This window comes from Gavialis gangeticus, unplaced genomic scaffold (genome assembly GCF_001723915.1).
Source record: "Gavialis gangeticus isolate Ggan-Ray unplaced genomic scaffold, GavGan_comp1, whole genome shotgun sequence".
NCBI classification, from domain to species: domain Eukaryota; kingdom Metazoa; phylum Chordata; order Crocodylia; family Gavialidae; genus Gavialis; species Gavialis gangeticus.
The window spans coordinates 27,467,412-27,476,474 of NW_017729008.1; positions in this window are offsets into that span (position 1 = coordinate 27,467,412).

Below are 9,063 nucleotides of genomic sequence, written 5' to 3' on the forward strand. Positions count from 1 at the left end.
TGTGATGACCAAGTTTCCCAACACATCCTGCAAGGGCCCCACATTGCCTGGGACCTTCTTTTTACCCCCTATGTATTTAAAAAAAGACTTCTTATTGTCCTTAATCTGGGAAGCTAGTCCCAGTTCCATCTCTGCCTTGGCCTTCCTAACTACCCCCCTACATCCCCGAGCAACTGCAGAATAGCCCTCCCTGGTGATGACCCCTTCTTTCCATTGGGTGCAGGCCACCTTTTTAGCAAGGAGATATTCCTGGATGCTTTTGGTGAGCCATGGGGGCTTATGCGCCCTTCTGCTCCCTTTGATCCTCGTTGGGATTACCTTCCTTTGGGCTTGGAGGATCATCTCCTTGAGGAGCAACCACTCAAAAACTTTTTCAACCACTTGAAAAGCATTACAGCAGACAAGGAATTCTTTGAAGTAAGGGTAAGAGCAGGGAGAGGACAAAGGTGTAAGTAACAAAATCTTGTCTGGGGAGGAGGGAGAGCAAGGGCAAACCCCAGATTTGTGCCACAATATGGCTTATCTTTATCTGAAGGTAGAGGAAAAGATTGCAAATAAGCAGCTTTTTCCCACCCTCCATCCTTTTGTATTCCCTGCATTTGGACTTTCAAAACACTGGCAGGAGGCAAGATCACTGTATTTTCTTGCATACAATATGCCTCTCAAGAAGATACCTACCTAGTTTATGAAAGATGGAATGAAGATAAAAAGCTCTTTTCTTGGAAGTACTGGTAACCAGAAGTAACTGAGTAGCAACCGCTGCGGAGCCCAGCATGCTCACCGTGCTGCTCTCTAGGTGCATCTATAGTGCGCCAGACTGTATGGTTTTTACTGCGCAGCCCTTGCACTGCATGGATCATTTTATACACTACTGCACAGTTGCAATGATTTACTGCGCAGTAGCATCAGTATCATGGTTCGTGCCTGCCAACACTATAAGCTACATCACCATAGCTCATTGCCACAGTGATGTAGCATCTCATGTAGATGCACCCTCTGTGAAGCACTTCCAGTTACTTCCACCTCTCCCCAGAGGCACACGCTGCAGAAGCTTGTTATTATTGTTTCTCACACTGTGCATGTTGTATGCAAGAAAATACAGTAATTCCTATCTTGTGTCTCCTTGTCATTCACAGAACAGAACTGCACAGCTAGACAAACCGTCATAAGCCACAAGTGACAACAAGCAGTGGTAAGCAATCTGTGGAGCTAAGGCTGGACTGGCTAGCTGAGATAATCTCTGCATTAGGGTAAATCTTCATACTATTACTCTTCCCATACGTAACAACACAATCCAGCCCTCCATCAACAATTTTAGCAAGGAAGGAACATGAAAATGAGCCTTGCCCACATCCAACTGTGGAGTGGATTTTAACGACTTTACCTGTAGCAAGTTATGGTGTTCTTGATGGTTTGGGGGCAATGTACCTTGTAGTTGTGTGACAACTGTTGTGCAGTTTTAGAACTAGGTTAGACATGGACTTGTATAGCATGGTTTGGATAAGGAAGATCCTACCTTAAACAGGGGCTTGCATGACATGACCTCCTACCAGCCCTATTTTTCTGTGAATTTTCATCATCTATTTAAATGAGATAATCTAAAAAACAGACTCTTAAGCCTGACTGACAACCAATTAATTTCCAGGAGCTGTATCCTGAGCAAGGACACTCATTCAGCCTCTGAGAAACGGGGGACTCTTGGGATGTCTAACGGCTTGGAATTTACTCTGAGTTGGGAGAATGGGCCTGTTCTTAGCCAGAGGAATTTAAATATTCCTTTAAAGGACTGATTGGCATCTAACCATGAATGACTCAACTGGTCTGGACCCCAAGCCCCATTCCACTGAGTTTTAAATAAAAGAACCAATTTGGATTGTTAGCAAAATTCATATTTACTAGGGTGCGTGTTGTTGAACTAAAAGCTGTATCAACAGGCCAGAAATTCACGCAGCAACCTTGTCCTGAACTCTCCCGCTTGCACATGTGTATTGTGAGAAGGCCTTTCATTACGCGATCACATAACAAATTCACACCCCTTTTCCTGTTAAATAATTTGCAACTGTTTGAACTCGAGAGTTATTCTGTTGAAACCAAGTTCCATGCCAGCCAGCCACAAGTGTGTGCCATATGAGCAGCTGAAAATATTATTGCAGCGATGGTTACATGACCAGAATATACTCCCTATCACAGTGCAGCATGTGTCCTGTTTATATACTTAGATGCCTTTGTTTTTGTGATGTTTAGGCAGGTGGTATTGTTATAGCCTGTGAAGCAGATGTGCCCCTCTAACAGATCATAAAACGGAGAGGTTAATAAAGGGATAAGAGGTGTCATGCTAGCAATATCACTGGTGAGGCACACTCAACAGGAGTCCAAGGTGTAACCATTGTATAAGGTATATTACATGAATTGTGAAGCTTATTAAAATGTTAGAAAGTGTCTCTGTCTCTCTCTCACACCCTGTATTTTCTCCCTCTCCGCTGCCTGTACAGTTACAATAATATTTTGGAAACATGATGGACAGTTATAAAATGTCTTCACTGTGCTATTTTAAGGGACAGTTCAGTTAGCCTGTTTGTCTGGTTTTTGTTTGTTTGGTTTTTTTAGAGTATTGTAGTCGTCATCCTGAAGAGCCATAGTGTTTTGGGGTTTTCTCTCTCTCTCTCTTTTCAAGATGGTTAGATGTTATTAGCTCAAGAGGCCAAATCCTGCAGTGCTGTCAAAATCCTAATTCAGGTAAAAATCCCATTTGACAGACTGGAAGCTGAACAGCAAAGTCAGTTTATTAGAAGTTCAAGCCTCCTGTCCTGGTGTTGCGGTTTAAGGGGTTGGGTGGAGGGAGCTAATTGACTGAAAATGCTAACAGAGACGAAAGAAAACAAATCATGCTCTAATAGTGGGGGCAGTGGAAGGAAAGATATTAAAAAACAGACACTTAGAGATATCAACTGCCATGATCCCAGAGAGCTGTGAACCTAGTCTGGGGCTCCTGGGTTTTAAACCGTTTGCTGCCAGTGACTCATGTATGACTCCAGTAACATTTTATCTTAACCTTTCCCTGCCACTTTTCCAAACCATTGCACAGGGTGTCCAGATGCACAGCCATTTCAGAGGGGATTAGCAAGGTCCAGTTCCTTAAAGTGCTTTAAGATGTTTTCACACAACAAGACCTATAGAAGTACAAGGTGTGTTTATAATTAGAAAATGAAAGGGAGAGTGCTCTGTTGGGCATTGATATCTTATTCAGAACAGTTCATGTGTAATTTTATTTTATTTACTTAGGGAAAGCAGAGATCTGCTAAACAAAGATATAGTAAAAGGAGGAATCTTATGAAAGAGTTATCTGTTTGATATACCTGTTAAAGTCCAGACATTATTATACGTGGATTTGTGGATAACCATCTAAAAATGTGCTTACAAAGAAGCAGGATTAAAATAAGAAACAGGACAGGTTCGACCTTCTTAATTCAGAGGTTCCATCATGCAGGTTTAAAACAAGTAAGCTATTCCTAAATCTATTTTATTTTAATCTAGCTAGTTACATATTTAATTCAGACTTGAACTATGACCATCTTTCTAGCTGAGTCAGTAAAAACAACACTAAGCTGGCCTCAGCTGGAATTCAGTTTTTGAATAGCTTATATTCTTTGGCTTGATGAATTAGAAGATGTAGATACATGCATATATAACTTAGTAACTTTCCAACTGACTCAATAATCCCCGGAAATTTATAACTTACTTGGCTTTCAGCCTTTGTGCAAAATAAATTGATGGTAAAAATGCAAACATTTAGCTACACTCTAGTTTTAAAGTTTGCCACAATATGTAGGCAATTTTGTTTCCTCTCCGGATTATTATATTTTTCCTCTCAGGGCTTTTTTAAAATAGATTTGATGTGCTTGGGAGTATCAAGTAGATAGTGTGTTACATTTAATATCTAAATACAGAAGTTGACAGCAAGCCAGAACAAAGATGACATGATTTGACAGTTGTCCCACTTGCTTGGCTCTGACATGACTTTTCTCTCCTTTGTCCAAGCATTAAATGTCAACTGAGAAAAGCTGATACTGCCCACCGCTTCCTTAGGAGCATGTTGGCGGTGTGGTCTATAGAAAATGAGGGCTCCAAAACATGCGCTTCCCTGATGCTGTCCAATTAGACTATGCGTGTGCAACAGAATGTAAAGTCATATCTTAGACATAAATCAAACTCACGGCCTCCAGATCACGTGATATATCTTGTCCCGACTCCAACCATCAGGAATGCTTCGTCAGGAAACATGAAGCTCCTAGAGAAGTCCCAACTGCTATTTGACATAACCTGTGTGCTATAGAAAGGATTCTTTAACCTACGAAGGCAAGATTTTAAAATGCAATATGAAATCTGTGACAACACATCCATCCTCCACCAAAAGAATTTATCTGGCAACTTAGAGTTTCTACTAGAACTCAGAAATAGGCTTGAAATAGAAAAAAAGTACAGAAGTGCTCAAATGCTGTAGTTTGATTTGTCCACTGCTATTAGAACAGGGATATGCAGATTTAATTTGGGATTTCTGAAACTGTTAAACTTGTTTGTGTTGATTTCAATGGGGTTTATAATAGACTGACGCTGAGATCTTCTGTGCGATGTTTTGTTCCGTATGGGCAAAATTCTGCTCCCATTTACTCTCCTGGAATGGGACCCCATGAGCCCCATGACACTTCAAATTATGCTATAGAATTTAAGCAGGCAAACTACTGTTTTCTATTTTGTACTTTTTCCAGTAATCATATAGGTGTCAATGGAGGCTTCAGGGGGAAAAACAAGAGAATCGTTCCCCAAAATATAGGACACTTACATTCATAAGCTTATATATGCATTTCTGATAGCAATGTATTGAAATTTTTTTTTTTTGCATGCACAAAATCTGAACTAACACTTCTGCAGCTAAGCAAGTTCAGAATATTTCCAGACTTCATACCACATTGGATGTCAACAGCAGCACTACAACTGTAAACTTCTTCAATCCCAGTCCCACTAATGTGACTTCTATCTATGAAAAGGAGCTCTGATTGACTACCCAGAAGTCTGTACTTGAAATAAAAACAGGCATGAAAAAAGAAATAGATAATTTAAACAGTCAGTGTTTTGATCTGTCAGCCCTCTGAGGATCAGTCACAGGTAGAGCCAACCAAAAAATTCTGGTGGAAGAGTTTTCCATTGGAAAATGTTGCTATGACAAAAATCAAAATATTTTACAGGATCAGGTCACTCAATATTTTTTATGGAAAAAATATTTAAAAATGATGAGTTTTGATCCTATGTATAATATATAACATATATAATTCAAGACACAACATTTCAGAGTTGTCAAAACATAGCATTTGAGACTATTCTGTTTCATAGGAAATTGCAAGATTTTGATTGATTTTTTGTTCCAATTAAGAATGAACCAAATTCCAGAATCTTAAAATTTCTCTAGGGGGTGGCAATAGTGTTTTCTGGCCAGCTGCAGGCAGAGAGTATAATAAGCTACACTGAAGAAAATCTAAGTGAGGTATGGAAAATACATCTTTCCATGTTAAATTAATGAAGATATAACTTGGGATTTTCAAAGGCAATCAAAGATGTTAGGAACTGATTGCCTTTGAAATGTTATGGGAATTGGGTAGCTAACTTTTTTTAGGCTTTTCTGAATATCCTACCCACAAAGAATGAATGAACAAATAAAGATATTTCAGTGGTTGGGAGACTGTCACTGTACACAATAGATTAGTTAATTTTTGACACTAAAGTTATGGGAAGATTTTAACAACATTAAATGGTCTAATTCAATGCCAAAGTGCTATACAGTTCTAAAGTCTAAATATTGTATGACATTCCAGTTTTATTCATTTAAGTGGTGTGCAAATAAATGGAAGTAAAATAATGTTGTATTAGTTGAACGACAGGATCAATTAAGAACTTCAAGTCTTTCTGAGCTGAATATTAAAAAAGTCAGTTAGGCCAAATTCCTTTTCAGAGCCACAGAAACTTTAGCAGAAAGGAAGGAGAAGGTGGGGGCAAGGGAGGAGACAGTGAAAATGGCATGCAGTTTTTATTCTTATTCTTCCTATTTAAAATTTCCTTGGTATTATTTCTGCCTGCCTGTGTGTTTTACTTTCAGCTTCCCTGCTCAGGTAGTAGCCTTCATTACAGTTCTTAAAACAAATGAAACAATCACTATGATAGACATGTTGAAAATTGTATAAACTACATCTGAGTCTCAGATGCAGGGAAATTTAAATTAACATATTTATATTGGATCAGGAAAGTAAGTAAGTAGGGAGTAATTGCAATGTGAACTCTATCCTCAGGCCTCCAGGCATAAATTGGTCACCAGCTGGGGTCAGGAAGAAATATTCCCCCATGGTATAGGATTGCATGAACACTAAGGAAAACTAAGGAGGTTTAACACCTTCTTCTGATGCATCTAGAATTGAGGCAAGATGATGGCTAAGACAGATCACTGATCTCTCCCGTAAAGTAGTTCCTGTATTCTTATAGCCTTAGATTAGAAATAATAGCTCATTTATTGCAATGGATTTTAATCACTCCAATGTGAATGCCTAACACTCACAGCAGGCTCAAAATTGGGAAAAGGCATAAACTTCCCTGTTTAACTCATTTGAAAATGGGAAGAAGGTATTTTAAAAGCAATCAGGAGTCAGTAGGGGCCAATCTTGCAGAGTTTCCGGAATGACAACTGAAGTCAATGGGAGCAGCAGGTGGTCATCTTATCTGTAAACTAATCCTCTAATCCATGATTTATATTTAATATGACTGATCCTTTGCATTACTGAGGGAAAAGGATACTGAGGGAAACGGTAAGAGTGCAAAAAATTTACAGAAGTCGCTTTCAAGCTATGAAGTAACCAAGAGCTTCACATGGGTTGTGTGGCCTTACATCCATGCCAAAGGGAGCAGGACTTGGATTTTTTAAATTCACTCAATTTTCATGACACCTAATTCCTTAGGTCCATTTGAGACTCCCAGCCGTAGATCTATGCCATCAGAAAAGCAATCTTAAGGCTATTGATCCAGGAGACTTCCTGCATACCCCCCTAACTATGCATCTCTAAAGGTGCCTTTTATTTTTTTCGAACAGGGTCTTTTTCCTATGGTTGTATGTCTCTAATACAGCTGTAAACCCTTTGGCAAGTATTTTTAATAGCATCAGCAAAGGTTGGGAACTTAAAACAGACGCACACAAGTAAGTAGCCTTATTTTTAGAAGTCCTGACCACACCTGTAATTTCTATTCTGTATGAACTGAGGAGTTTAACAATTCACATGGCAACACTAAAACAGAATGCAATGAGATCCTAGCCCTGCACTGATTGCTCCATCAAGTTACTATTTAAGATGTTAAAAGGATTTGAAATGTGAAGTTTGTGGCATGGCCAGAGGAGATTCTGACTATCCAAAAGAAACCACCTTTCAAAACCAATTCAGGTATTCACTGCCATTCCCTTCTAAAATAACCCTGTGATACATATTACACTGGATACCCATCTACTACTCATTCTACACGTAAAGCCTGTTCCCACTGAAATCAATATGACAAAATGCCCATCGACTGCAGTAGGATTAAAATTTGTCCATCTTTGAACAGGCATTGAACTGAAGACTTTTCCAAGAGGTCTTAATGCTAAAACCATCTGCCAGCCATACAGGAGCATGCACAGATGGACAGACAGAAAGAGCATCCACACAAAGGAATGCTTTGAATTGCCAACACTGTGAAAGGACTGAAGACCCTAAAATATAAATTTTACCTTATTATACCAATAGCTTGGGAGTAAAGTGATTCCTTCTGTTTTCTTTGATCCCAGCACAAACCATTCTGAAGAATGCAGAACTGGTTTCTCCCTTGCTATGCATGATGTAACCAGGCAAGGATTTCAGTATGAAGTCCAAGTGACAGTGCAACTATTTTGTTTAATATTTAACCAGTTTTAATTGGAAGTAGGTCTGGTTTCTCACCTTTCCTATAGAAAGTAACCAACTTTAATTGGTGGGAGTCAGGGCTGAATGAAGCAAAGACACACTCCTATCCCATGGCCCTGTCCTATTCTGTGCTGTGGTGTCTCCCCATCAATTTTCAGATCTGAGTTAAGATGAACAGAGCAGTTCACATTTCTTTTGCTATTCTCTCAGAGGCATAGGAATTGGTTAAATGGCTCAGATGCTCAAGATTGTTAATGAGAACCAAAATTTTCATTTCATCAGGTGATTTCAGGAGCTGGTACCCTAAACATGGACCTATAAATCCTGTGTTTTCATCCAGACTTGAGGTCAATATAGCACCTATGCATAAAAGGAGGTACTTGACAAACCAGGGTGTAGCAAAACCCCCCATTTTTCTTTTTTCTCTTTTTTTAAATGCATTCCCTCCCCTTCCCCAAACATTTCTGATTTCTCTCTCCCTCTCTATTCCCTATAGATAAGTATAAGTGAGTTAAGACATAGGATAAGCTTTAGCATTTTATTTTGGTAGCAAGTTGTATTTGTTTTGTTTTTTCTCCTTCTTTATATTGTATAATTATTATGTATATATTGATTTTTACTGTTCAATATTACTGTTTTACTGATACTAGACGATTTAGACCTACACACTAAGTTAGCATAAGTTATGTCAAGTTTCCATTTTGTTTGTCAAGTCTCCATCTTGTCCCCAGTCCTGGTTGTGTAACACATGACTCACACCTACCTCTCCTATGTAACTTGGTTTCTGAATGAATGGGGATGAATGAGGGTGCTTGAGAGACAATGGCAGTAGGTCTAAAAATAGCTCCCTCTGAATGACCAAACCATCAACACCAATACAGGGACCAAGGACCCAGCCCTTGGAACCACCCTCAGCATTCAAGAAACAAAAGATGAGGCAACCTACCATTGTCCCAGGCTGCACGTGCTCAGTAAGAATACCTGGAGCCCTCTGGAGCAGGACTGACCTTGCCTGGACAGGCCCTCCCCATAGGAGATCAGAGGTAGTCTGCCCCATAAAAAGGGGTAGTGAAGACTGACTCCTTGGGATCCC